Source organism: Trichosurus vulpecula, chromosome 2, assembly GCF_011100635.1.
Source record: "Trichosurus vulpecula isolate mTriVul1 chromosome 2, mTriVul1.pri, whole genome shotgun sequence".
Classification (NCBI taxonomy): Eukaryota; Metazoa; Chordata; class Mammalia; order Diprotodontia; family Phalangeridae; genus Trichosurus; species Trichosurus vulpecula.
The window spans coordinates 462,585,770-462,599,918 of NC_050574.1; the positions used below are offsets into that span (position 1 = coordinate 462,585,770).

At 37.2% G+C, this 14,149-nt stretch overlaps 1 pseudogene; it reads left to right on the forward strand.

Moving 5' to 3' along the window:
• Nucleotides 1–3,075: 3,075 nt before the first annotated feature.
• On the forward strand, nucleotides 3,076–3,727 carry LOC118837364 (annotated as a pseudogene).
• Nucleotides 3,728–14,149: the final 10,422 nt, after the last annotated feature.

The following is a 14,149-nucleotide window of genomic DNA, read 5'->3' on the forward strand; positions in this document are numbered from 1 at the left end:
AATGACCTCAATTTCTTCAGTGAAATGTGAGGCAAAATTCTAAGCTGAGGTGGGCAATGGGAGCAGAAAGAACAACCATGGTAAGTTTGAGGAGGGATGAAAAGATTTAGAAGAACAGTTGCGTTAAGTGGGATAGTAATCAATTAGGATTTCTTGCCGCATTGAGGACTCAGTTGAAATTATGTAACATAAACTTGGAGTGGATCAAATTAGCCCTGGAATTTGTCCAAATTTGTTTAGCAACATGTGTAGGAGGACAGACAGCAGATAATGTGAGTTATCTAAGGCAGCAGTTTGTCAGGGCAAGATTTTGCGTAGGATAAAGGGCCAAGAGACTCAGCAGAAGGGAGTAGGGTAAAGTGGAACTGGCTTACCAAGGTGTCAAGATGGGGAAGAGAAGAATATAGGCAGTCCAGGGGAGATGGCCTGGGAAAGAACTGAGGCATAGAAAGACTTGGAAGTCAAGATATTGTTTTGTTTTGGTTTTAGGTGAGCAGCAGAGGAAGAGTGGAGTGATAACACATTATGATCAGATAAAGCAATCAGAGTTCATGAGCATGGATGTGGTATACCTGTGAATTATGGCAAGGTCAAGGGTATGACCATCTGTAGGTGGTGTTGTTTGTCTTCCTTTCTCAAATAGGACCAGTGACATCATGAAGACAATGTCTTGACTTACATGTAGAGTGCAAAGTCATCAACCTCACTCTCTCCTCCAGTCATCAAAATCCAGTGGCAAGACATAAATCAAGGTGATTGGATGATGGCCCAGGATGCAGTGGGTGATATTGTCCTTTCTAAATTAGGGTCTCAGTATAGCTGTAGTGAGTGGAGAATTAGGCTGTGGGGAATGAATAAATTAAATAATTGGGAGGTTAGGATGTTTTATAGCTTATCAATATGAATGTTTAAGTCCCCTAGTATGAGGAAAGAAGTTGAGTAGGAAAGGCTATGAACTTTGAACTTATTGAAGAATGAAAGAGAATGTCTTGAAAATCTGTGTACAGTAACTACAGGTCTTTATTGGGTAATAAATATGGACCAAATGAAACTGAGAGGAAAAGAGATGGTAGGAAGGAGGTAAGTGATGGTGGTAGTAGGAGAGCCTGGAAGTGGCAATGTGGAGCAAGTATTAATCCAGGTCTCCAACATTCCTAGTCAGTGGGTTGGAGTGAAATAGCAATTAATGCTAGATAAGATAACCAGGGAAGCTGTTATCAGAAAGGAGCCAAGTCTCAGTGAGTACAAGAAGATGTGCGTAGTGAGAAATGAAAAGTTTTTGGATGAAATCTAGTTTTTACCTATGGAGCAAGCATTCAAGAGAGTACAGTGGAAATGCTGGATAGCTTAAGAGTGAGAGCTGGGGAGTAGATTGAGGGTAATGGAAATAAAGAAGCTATACTTGGGGGTTTATTTATTAAACAATGAAATCAAGTGGTTCAGAATGACCTAGATAGGATGGGTGTGATGGGGTAGAAGCAGGAGTGAGCTGGTGAAAGTTTAACAAAAGATCACCAAAAAAAGGAAATGTGCACACTATATACTTTTATGTTTAATCTGCGTTGTTAATTTTTTTCCATAATTTTCTTAGGTCTAGACAATCAATAAATCAAGCCATGACTGATACCCAAGGTGTAAATGCTAGCAGTGAAAATCTAACAATTGGTTCCCAAAAGCCATTTGATGTAACCCCAGCACACTCTTGGGTAGAAGTATGTTAATCACTGAGGAATCAGTTTAGGTCCATTGTCATTGTCCACAGCAGCTTGGCCTTAGTGGAAGGGGTCTCAGGATATCAAGCAGTTATGTGTGGCAAGAAACCAGAGTGGTGAGAAGGTAGGGAGGGAGTAGGGAAGAATGTAGTCAAGAAAAATGGAGTCAAGCTCATCGGTTCACAGTTTGCAGAATTTGAATTCTTGTTCTTTTCTTCCTCCCCCTCCTCCTTCTTAAAAACTGTGACAATATTTGCCTTCCTACAATCTTGTGCTATTTCTACCATTTGTCTCAGCAATCATATGAGCCACTTATTCCACAGCTAGAGGATATCAGTTTTCTGGGCCAGGTTATTCAAATTCTTCAATGGCACCTAGGCATCTCTGAATTTTGGTTAACTAAAAGTTAGGAAATTTTCCTTACTTACCTAGAGAAGCAACTTCCTCTTAGTCTTTTTTCCTTTCTTTTTCTTTGTTGTTATTTTTTTTTTTGCTTTTGTCATTTATATAGTAAACCTCATTTTCTTTGTCAGAAGAAATGGAAAAAAAAATTGAGTTCTGCCTCATCTCTGCTGTAAATTTATCGTTTTCTTAGCCAACCCATGCAAAGTCCTATTCTTTTTTTCTTCTTTCTTTCATTATACCTAAAAAACACCACTTTGATTTGTTTCTCTCATAATCACCTCTTATTCTGAACTTTTTTTATAATGCTATGATAAAGGCAATGGTTAACATTTCTGTTTTTGCGAATTTATTTATTTATTTTTTGCTCCAAAATATTTATTGGGAATTTGCAAAATTCAGAGTGAACATAAACCCAAAGCAAAAGTACATGTAGACATGTCTATACAACTCTCCTAAGAAAGGGGAAGGGTCACAACACTGAGCTTTCTCCAAGCCACACACTGGAGGAAATGGGATTCTGGTTCTCTTTACACAGAATTCAAGGTTGACATACACATTCTACTAGTGTGGGAACAAAGAGGATTCTCTAATTTCTGAACAACTTTTAATTCTAACTATTCTAACTAGTCTTATTTAAAGCAGTGCCATTTCACACGCAACACTGGAGACACTTTGAGAAGACAACCATGATCACCATGATGATGAGGATCAGCTTCAATCCTCCTCCTGGTCTTTGTTGGCTGTCTGGAAAGGCAGGGTTCTCTGGCCTCTTTATGGGTCTCGCATTCGGAGTATTCTGATCAGTCTTCTTGGTGGAAGAGAGCTCATGTTCTGTGGAGTTAGCAGGATGAACTGCTGGTAGTGCTGGGAATCAGTCATCTTGAGGATCATGTCCATGGTGATTCTTCTATTAACCATGTCCATGTAGACATCAAATTCATCCAGGCATCGAAAACAGATGTATGAAGACTTCACGTTGAAAATCCATCAGGTTTCTGAATTGGCCAAGCCTGTGAAGGAAGAACTGAATCAGGCCTGTGCAGAGGTGGACACCCTGAAACAGTCACTGCGCCATTACGAGGAGAGGCTCAAGCAGCTTGTGGTCGCTCTCCAGGCGAAGAAAGAGGTGCTGGCCCAGATGGAGAGGGAGTTTGTAGAGAAAACTGCTGTGACCAAAAAGATCCATTCTTGACAGAGAAATTACTCGACTGAGACAGAAGATACAGACAGAAAGTGACAGTCATGGGGACAGGGAAGCGATCATCAGGCAGTACAAGGAGGCCAAGGAGACCTACCAGGACCTGGAAGGCAAAATGAAGAACCTGAAGAAGTTCATCAAATTACTGGATGAAATCATGACCCAGAAATACAAGACCTACCAGCAGTTCCGAAGGTGTCTCACCACATGGTGCAAATTGTACTTTGGCAACCTGCTCTCCCAGAGGGCCTACTTCGGCAAGATGCTCTTTGACCACAAGAATGAGACCCTGGTCATCACAGTCCAGCCTGGGGAGGGGAGCCAAGCCACTTTCAGTGACATGCGGTCCTTGTCTGGAGGGGAGCACTCTTTTTCCACTGTGTGTTTCGTTCTTTCTTTATGGTCCATCTGAATTTATTTTTAGTGTACAGATTATGACTGATATTTATAAAAATACAATATATTTTCAAATGACTTCCCTAATAATATCAATCAGCTCCTGAAAAAAAATGCTGGTATATATATTTGTTTGTATATATATATATATGTATATATACATGTTTATTCATATATGTATATACATATACACATATACATATATATGTATATATATATATGCACACATATATGTGTATGTAAAATGCTTCAATCAACATTTCTTTAAGGTTAAGTTTACACAATTTTAAAATTAATAAAATAAATAATTATGACTAAACATGAATACAGAAGGAAGCTTCTCAAAATGATAAATATTTCTCTTTTATAAAATATTTTGTCAGAATCTTCTTTTGGAGAAAAATAAGTTCCTATCATACAATATAAAAACTATGGAAACACTTGATTGGTTGTCAATGAGCCATACAAAGTCATATACCTTATCTCTCCTACCTTTCTATTGTCAAATATATAGATGCTACAAAGAGGAATATGAGTTTTTGAATAACACAACATTATGTGAAAATATTTGTTACTCTTTCAAACTCAAACATAAGGAATAAAAATTAAAATGCTTTAAATTATAGTTTAAAATTAAGTATTAGTAACTTACAGAATATAAATCTAAGAGAGGTGAATACAAAGCTGAAGACAAAAATTATACAATTATTTCAATTGTTAGAAAATTTAATATTTGTGAAATATATATTTGCCATTATAGAATCATAAGTCTTTCATAAAGTTTTGCTCAATGAGGAAGTCTTATTATGACACAGATGCATAGGTGTATTTGGAATGTTGTCAAGGTATATAGGCACATGAAGTATTATGTTTTCATTTTTCTCCAAGCTACACTACAAATTCTCTCTACTCAGAAGACCCAGAAACCACCATATCCTGGAAGTGCATTCCAGCCCTGAACTTTACTCATTGGAAGTACCCTCCCCCCATCAGCCTTCCTCCTGTTGATTAGATGGCTCCTCTCAGAAGCTTTTTTAAGGAGAATGCCAAGGTGCTCAGCCATCTACTCATTCCTCTCCAGGCTGCATTCTGTGTTCTTACAAGTTAGGTCAGCATAGTGAAGGTTTGTCAGGTCTTGCCAAGAAGCAAAGTTTTGAGTACAAGCCCAGTGATGTCTTCCATTATGGAGTTAGATTCAATCTGAAGAAGGTTATGACTTGAAGGATAGTTACTAAGCAATGAAGAGCATCTCATGTAGTTCATTTACTAAGGTGAAGAGGGATTAAAACCTTCATTGTTAGAGGGAGTAATCTCACGGATGAAATACCAGATCTTTTGAAGTAACTAAAGCAAAAATACTCCTTTCCATATAATATATGACTTCTAAATAAGAGATAATGAAAGTCCAAATTTTCAATTGCTTTGAAACTACAAATAAAAGTACACATAAAGTTTAATGATCATTTCATCAATTTCATCTCAAGCTAGGGTACTTATTTTTATAAACATTGCTGGGGCTATTCAGGCTACCCAGAATATCTGGAATTCAATTTTTGAAATAGCCACCTCTGAGCAAATTTGTTCAGTTCAGCACTGACTCAGGAGTAGGTAAATACTGGAGCATGGCTTAAGATGTGAAGGTAATTACTTTATCCAACAAAATGCATGAAAATTCTCCCCTGGCTATTAAAAATTGCATTTGTAAGGTTCCCAGGAGTTCTCATTTCAGGAATCCAAAAATCTTCTCCATAAGACCTTCTGACCACTACTATATCTAAACCTGACACCATTACCAAACATTCCCATGTAGGTTTTATATAACACTATTAAAATGCATTCAGGCATGTAGGTAATGCCATTTAAACCATTATCCTGATTTAAGTACCAGAAGAACCTCTACAGACTCTTTAAACTATTATAGCTAATTGAAATCTTGTATTTGAATGCAAGTGCACTGGTTTTAGTAATATGATGAAAACCACTTCTATAATAACAGCTAAGTAATTAGACTGTTGGGCAATGGAACACTCTCCCTTGGGAGAAGGGGATCCCTGAATGTGAAATCACTGATTGTGTTCCATTGAAGATGACATAGTCATTTTCTAAATATTCTGCAGAAGGAATTTCTTCTTTGAATTGGAGTTGGACTAGGTAACTTCTGAGTTTTCTTTAAATTATGTTAAGAATGCCTGTTATTCATTGATGGTAATTGTCATCTTGTATAGGTGTACTTTCAGACTAGATACAATGTTAACTGTAATTTCAAACATATAAAATATATGATTCTGAGCCCCTCCCATAAATGCATCTTTTTTGAACAAAACTTCTGTTTGTGAAACAAAGCAGCACTTATTGATTCCAAGAACCTTAGAGAGTCAGTTTGAACAAGATATTTTAATTATTATTTCCCGGGTTTATGGGATGATAGAATCATTCCAGAATTGAAGAGGACATTACAGACCAACTAGTTCAACCCTTTGATTTTACAGGTAAAGACACTGAAGACTGCAGAGGTTAAATCAATTGCCTAAGGTAATATAGGTAGTAAATAGCAGAGACAGAATTCAAAGATTCAAATAAAAATTCAGGGCTCTTTCTTCTTCAGTGGATTGGTTCTTTCTTTGTTAAATTATGCCAAAAATGCATATTGATACCACTATTCCAGCTCTGGCACTAAAGTGACAAAGGACACTTTAGACAAATAGAAATTAAATAAATGTGACACTGATTTACTGATTCAGTTGTGGTATTTTTATCAGTTACTATGTCCTGTAGTTAAAAGGAATGTGAAGCTACAGTGTTTGGATCTAATATGATAAGCAAAAGTGAGCTACTAGAGGTCCTTGAACAATATAGGAATGTACCTTTCCACTGACATGTTTCCACTTTGTTTCTTCTGTCTAATTTACCCTTGATACTACTACTTAATTAACCTTTCTTATGTGCAGACCTGATTGTGTTGGTGTAATGGTAATACAATTTGAAGATCTTCCCGTCCATTAATAGGCCCATGTGACCTGTCTGAGTCACATGGAAGCCTGAGTCACATAAGCCTGTGGTGGGAGGAGCTTGCAGAATGGGTGGAGCAGGAAGGAGTGGAGCAAGAAGGGTGGAGCAGGAAGGGTGGAGCAGAGCTGAAAGAAAGTGAGACAGAGCAGTCAGAGCTGGGAGACAGAGAGAGACACACATACACATACACACACACACATACACACACAGAGAGCAGCAGCTAGCATGAGTGAGAGCCAGGGAGTGATTTTGCTTGAGGGTGTTGGTTTGTAGGAAGGCCCTAACAGACAGAAGGCTTGGGGATGTTTGTGCCCCCGTATTGCTAATGTGTATAAATTTCTTTGTTGCTGTGTTGGATTTGGCTTTATGGTGTTGGGATTTGGCTTTCTGGTATTTGAATAAATGTTTTGGTTCTTCCTTCAATGAAGAGAGTCTGTTATATTTTGCAATTCAGAACTATGCCAGCATATTCATATCCACCATAGGCACTGTAAGTGTTGCATTGGTGCTACAGTTGGTCCTCCACTCAAAATTCTCGAATGACCCTTCTTGCCTTCCAAATTTCATCCAAAATGCTTTACCTATCATTCAAAGCTTGGCACACACTGTACCTTCATACATTTCTAGCTTTCTCTCACACTCTTCTCCTTTGTTTATACTGTGTAGTATGCCTCAACATAATTCACCTACTCATCATTCTTTGAGGATTTTTCTACTTTTATGTTTTTTTCATACCTTTCTCTGTAACTGAAATATCCTCATTCTTAACCTCCCCCATCTCAACCTTCAAAAATTTTACCTATCTTTCAAGGCCCTAATCAAACATAATTTTCTCTATAAAATCAACAAAACTCTCAATTGGAAATGCTTTTTCCTTCCTTAGAATTTGGATAATACTTTGCCAATGTATTATAATCTTTTTTTTCTATCATAGTTCTACATATTATAGAGAATTACATATTTGCAAATGTGTCATGGATCCCCATCCCTATTAAACTAAAACTTCTCTGAATATAGATACTATGGTTACTTATATTTGTTTCTTAAACTATCAATTTGCAAAGAAGGTGCAGACCAGCAGTGGCAGATGGATTTCCTACACTAGGAGATCCCTACACCAATGAAATTGAGTCTAGTCCCTATCCATGTTCATATCCTACTCTAACACTTAACACAGTGCTTCTTTGTTTGTCACAGGTACTTAATAAATGGTCAATGAATGAAGGAAAATAAGGAACAAAGAAGATAATTATGCTTGCAGTGAATAGGAAAAATGGCAGTAATAACAGACTAGAGGCAAGAAAATGAGAGAGCAGGTGGTTGCCCTAATCTAGGCATGAAATGAATAGGAGAGACTAGTAAATGATAAATTTCTTTCTACTCTTTTTTATTAGTAAGTAGTTTTCAGTTGTTCTGCTTATAATTGATATTTATTTTTGATTGAAAAGGAACACTATTGAGCTCATTGCAAAAACACAGCTCAGGCCAAATGCGAGATCTATAAGAGAAGACAAAGAATACCCTTAGCAGTCTCCTGACTCTTCATAATATACTCACACAGCTATGAAAACATACACTGGTCCTTATGCCCAAGGCCTTAAATAAATCAGTGCAGCTTAATGAGAATCAGGCAATAGGTCTAATGAGAAAATTTAAGTATCTTCTATCTTTTCTGTCCTTTTTGTCCACTTTTCATGGAAAACTATACTTTGGGGGACATGAACTAATGGTTTGGCTGCCTTTCATTTGCATCTCACATCAGATTTCCATGGAAATGTTAAAACTTTTCAATACATTTCAAAACCCTAGGTTCCTTTCTCCTGACCCCACTCATACTTAAGGGAGAAGATGGAGGTTATAATACCTGACACCCTTCAAATTTCCTCTTCCAGGGTCCAAGCCACTAAAACATTTTTTGCACATTTTTTCTTCCTTCCCTGAGAGACATGGCACTCAACTATTTTGGATTAAATCCTTTCAATTTTGACTTGATCTCTCCTCTAGAATTCTGTCACCTAATTATAATTTACAATTATATAGTGCATTTCAGTCAATGAAGTTATTTACATTCATCTCCTTCAATCTTCACAATAACACTTTGAAATGTTTCATAAATATTTTGTCTCTGTATTACAAATGAAGAGAGATTCACAAAATTTTCCAAGTTTTTATAGCTAGCAAGGGGTATATATTGTATCCAGGGTTCATCCCTCATTCAAAGAAATACAATTCACATCTATTAAGTACCTACTATCTGCAAAGCCCTTCACAAAAAGTCTTCTTCAATGCTTTAACATGAAATAAAGATAACTGTGACATCATGAAAGGTATTTCAGAAGAGCAGAAATATGACGGGTTCTATTTTTGCTGTAAATACTTGTAATATTGGTGTGGTGGAAGACATCCAGATTTCCAAGGACAAACCTAGAAGATCTAAAAAAAATCATCATTATTGGCAAATTGGACACTAAGTGCTGAGGAATTTGGCTCCTATGAACCAAAAACAAATATAAAATTAACTCTGTAGTTCCCCATTGTTTTGTTCTAAAATGGCCAAAGGTGCTAAGTATAACAATTTGCTGGATATTTATAAACTTAACTTATAATACTCAGTCTATGAAATCCTGGTCCAATGTTGACATCCAGTACTAACATATTGGTGAAAGAACTGATTCTCATTAATATTGCTATTTTTATTATAAATAAAACCATAGGTTAGGAGAAAGTTGCGGCAAAGATGGCAGCTGGAAAGCAGGGACTTGTGTGAGCTCCCCACCACGCCCCTCCAAAAACCTATAAAAAATGGCTCTGAACAAATTCTAGAACTGTAGAACCCACAAAATAGCAGAGGGAAGCAGGGATCCAGCCCAGGACAGCCTGGACGGTCACTGGATGAGGTCTATCGCACATGGAGTGCAGGGGAGCAGAGCTCAGCATGGGAGGCAGCAGGACCAGCCAGACCAAGAGCCAGGTAGAACAGGCCCTAGCACCCTGAATCAGTGAGCTGTGGCAGTTACCAGACTTCTCAACCCACAAACACCAAAGACAACAGAGAAGGTTAGTGGGAAAAGCTGCAGGGGACAGAGTTCATGGTTCAGCCACCACCCCAGGGGCAGCGGGGGAGGTACAGCTACAGAACTATAGCTGCAGTTACTTCCGGCCCCAGGCCCACATGGTGGGAAGAATTAAGTGGTGGATCAGAGCAGGAGTGAAGAGCCTGCTGAAGATTTGCATCAGGTCCAGGTTGGTGCTTCTTGAGGAAGGAGGAGTGCTGGGGTGGCAGAGCTGGCTATAACAGAAATAGATCTGAAATCAACACCACATCCCCTCAAGCTTGGAACAAAGTACTCTTTGCTCTACAAGCAGTCATACCCCTGCGAAAAACTCAAGAGTCAAGTAAGTTGACTGGGAACATGGCCAGGCAATGAAAACACACCCAGATTCAGTCTCAGACTTTGGAATCTTTTTTGGTGACAAAGAAGACCAAAACATAGGGCCTGACAAAGTCAACGAAGTGCAAGAGCCTACACCAAAAGCCTCCAAGGAAAACATGAACTGGTTTCAGGCCATGGAAGAACTCAAAAAGGATTTGGAAAAGCAAGTTAGAGAAGTAGAGGAAAAATTGGTATGAGAAATGAGAATGATGCAAGAAAACCAAGAAAAAACAAGTCAATGACTTGCTAAAGGAGAACCAAAAAAATGCTGAAAAAAATATTGAAGAAAACAACACTTTAAAAAATAGACTAACTAAAATGGCAAAAGAACTCCAAAAAGCCAATGAGAGGAAAAATGCCTTGGAAGGCAGAATTAGCCAAATGGAAAAGGAGGACGAAAAGACCACTGAAGAAAATATTACCTTAAAAATCAGATTGGAGCAAGTGGAAGTTAGTGACTTTAGCAGAAATCAAGATATAATAAAACAGAACCAAAGGAAGGAAAAAATGGAAGACAATGTCAAATATCTCATTGGAAAAACCACTGACCTGGAAAATAGATCCAGGAGAGATTATTTAAAAATTATTGGACTACCTGAAAACCATGATCAAAAAAAGAGCCTAGATGTCATCTTTCAAGGAATTATCAAGGAGAATTGCCCTGATATTCTAGAGCCAGAGGGTAAAATAGAAATTGAAAGAATCCACAGATTGCCTCCTCAAATAGATCCCAAAAAGAAAACTCCTAGGAACATTGTCGCCAAATTCCAGAGCCCCCAGATCAAGGAGAAAATACAGCAAGCAGCCAGAAAGAAACAATTAGAGTATTGTGGAAACACAATCAGAATAACCCAAGATCTGGCAGCTTCTACATTAAGAGATCGAAGGGCTTGGAATATGATATTCTGGAGGTCGGTGGAGCGAGGATTAAAACCAAGAGTCACCTACCCAGCAAAACTGAGTATCATGCTCCAAGGCAAAATATGGATTTTCAATAAAATAGAGAACTTTCAAGCTTTCTCAGTGAAAAGACCAGAGCTGAATAGAAAATTTGACTTTCAAACACATCAATCAAGAGAAGCATGAAAAGGTAAACAAGAAAGAGAAATCATAAGGGACTTACTAAAGTTGAGCTGTTTTGTTTACATTCCTACATAGAAAGATGATGTGTATGATTCATGAGACCTCAATATCATAGTAGCTGAAAGAAATATGCATATATATATACACACATATATATTTATGTGTGTATACATATATATACATATGTGTGTGTCTATGTATGTGTGTGTATATATATATATACACACACATACACACACGCACAAAGGGCACAGGGTGAGTTGAATATGAAGGGATGATATCTAAAAAAATAAAATCAATTTAAGGGATAAGGGAGGAATATATTGAGAGAGGGAGAAAGGGAGAGACAGAATGGGGTAAATTATCTTGCATAAAAGTGTCAAGAAAAAGTGGTTCTGTAGGAAGGGAAGAGGAGGGGCAGGTGAGGGGGAATGAGTAAATCTTGCTCTCCTTTGATTTGACCTGAGGAGGGAATACCATACACACTCAATTGTGTATCTTACCCCATAGGAAAGAAGGAGGAAGAAGATAAAAAAGGAGGGATGATAGAAGGGAGGGCAGATGGGGGGAGGAGGAAATCAAAAACAAACACTTTTGGAAAGGGACAGGGTCAAGGGAGAAAATTCAATAAAGGGGGATGGGTTAGGAAGGGGCAAAACATAGTTAATCTTTCACAACATGAGTATTGTGGAAGGGTTTTACATAATGATACAAACGTGGCCTGTGTTGAATTGCTTGCCTTCTTAGGGAGGGTGGGTGGGGAGGGAAGAGGGGAGAGAATTTGAAACTCAAAGTTTTAAAAACAGACTTTCAAAAAGAACAACAACAACAAAAAGTTTTTGCATGCAACTAGGAAATAAGATACACAGGCAATGAGGCATAGATATTTATCTTGCCCTACAAGTGAAAAAGAGAAAGGGGGATGGGAGGGGAGTGGGGTGACAGATGGGAGGGCTGACTGGGGAATGGGGCAACCAGAATATACACCATCTTGGAGTGGGGGGAGGGTAGAAATGGGGAAAAAATTTGTAATTTAAACTTTTGTGAAAATCAATGCTGAAAACTAAATATATTAAATAAATTTTTAAAAAGAGAGGAAAAAAAAAACAGAGAAAGTTGCAGGTAAATGGAAATAGACCAAAGATTCCTCTTTTAGAAGCAAGTAAAGGATTTGATAAAGTTGGGAGTGATGCAAGAAAATCATGAAAAACACATCAATGACTTGCTACAGGAGACCAAAAAAAAATACTGAAGAAAATAACACCTTAAAAAATAGATTAACCCAAATGGCAAAAGAGCTCCAAAAAGCCAATGAGGAGAAGAATGCCTTGAAAGGAAGAATTAGCCAAATGGAAAAGGAGGTCCAAAAGGCCACTAAAGAAAATACCACTTTAAAAATTAGATTGGAGCAAGTGCAGGCTAGTGACTTTGTAAGAAACCAAGAAATAATAAAACAGAACCAAAGGAATGAGAAAAACAACACTGACCGGGAGAACAGATCCAGGAGAGATAATTTAAAAATTATTGGACTACCTGAAAGACATCATCAAAAAAAAAAAGAGCCTAGACATCATCTTTCAAGAAATTATCAAGGAAAACTGCCCTGATATTCTAGAACCAGATGGTAAAATAGAAATCTAGATATAGAAAACAGAACAAATTAGGAAAAAATGCAATGGGCTACATATTCACAAATCAGAAATGACTAATGATTAATATGTGAATCATTTCGGAATGAGTCATCTTTATGTAATCAGAACATTGATCTGTGAGAATAAAGATGAAAATCCACAGTATATTACAAGAAGAAGTAACTGGACAAAGATAATGATATAAAATTAAGGCCTCTAAAATTAGACCTGTTTTACAAAAGTTTTGATTTCAAAATTATGGAAAATGGATAAAAGTACAATAGGCATTTACTATTATCATTTCCTTTGGAAGCTTATCCAATGAAAAGCAATTGCTACAATGAGTATAAAGGATCCCAGAAATTCCCCATCAGTAAATAATTAATCACTATGCAAAGAGTGTTAATAACAGCATAGAAAGTATAAAATATAATTTATTTGCATATATTATGGAACATGATAGGAAATAATCTGTATTATCTTATAAAATGTTGACAAGCAGGGAAATGAAAAAAGAGAGGTACATAGAAGTATTGGCATGAATCCAAATTATGGTAAACATTGAATAAGAGAAAATATAAGGATAAAAATTAAAGGAAAACAGATTTAAAAAATTAAGAAAAATGACCTCATCATGGTTTTTACATTGAAGTCATCACATTTTGATTTTAATATTGCTTCCTTCACTACGTTGCATGAGAAAGGCACATGCAGATACACAGAACCAAAACAGAAAGAGCAGCTGAATTATAATAAATATACACAGAGAAATTCTCAATTGGAAATGATACAATTTGGAAACATTGAAAGATTTTTTTCTAAATATATCTGAAAAAAGTGAAGAGAAGAAATAATTAGAAAAGGTCATATTTATAACTGCTGAAGAGGAAAAAAACTATTGAGAAGACAGCAAAAATTTCCAGTACTTCTTTCTCACCTCTAAAAAATACTCTTCTTATAGGCTAGCAGGCTACAAGGAACCAGAAACAAAACCCTGAAAGATTTCATCTTTTTGTGCCTGAAACTTCCAAAATAGAGCCCCACTGTCAAGATTGTTCATTGCTTCAGTTGCCGTATTTCACGTAGGACTGTCTTTTGTCACTCCTCTCTTCACTACCAAACCATGTCCTCGTCAATTGACATGACACCCTCTAAGTATGACCTTTCTCTGCCCCTCCAACTTGACTTCCAGTTCTGGAACCCCAGATGAATACTTGCCTCCCCCAAGTCAACAAGCATTTATTAAGATCTATGTGCCACACACTGTGCTAGAGAACAACT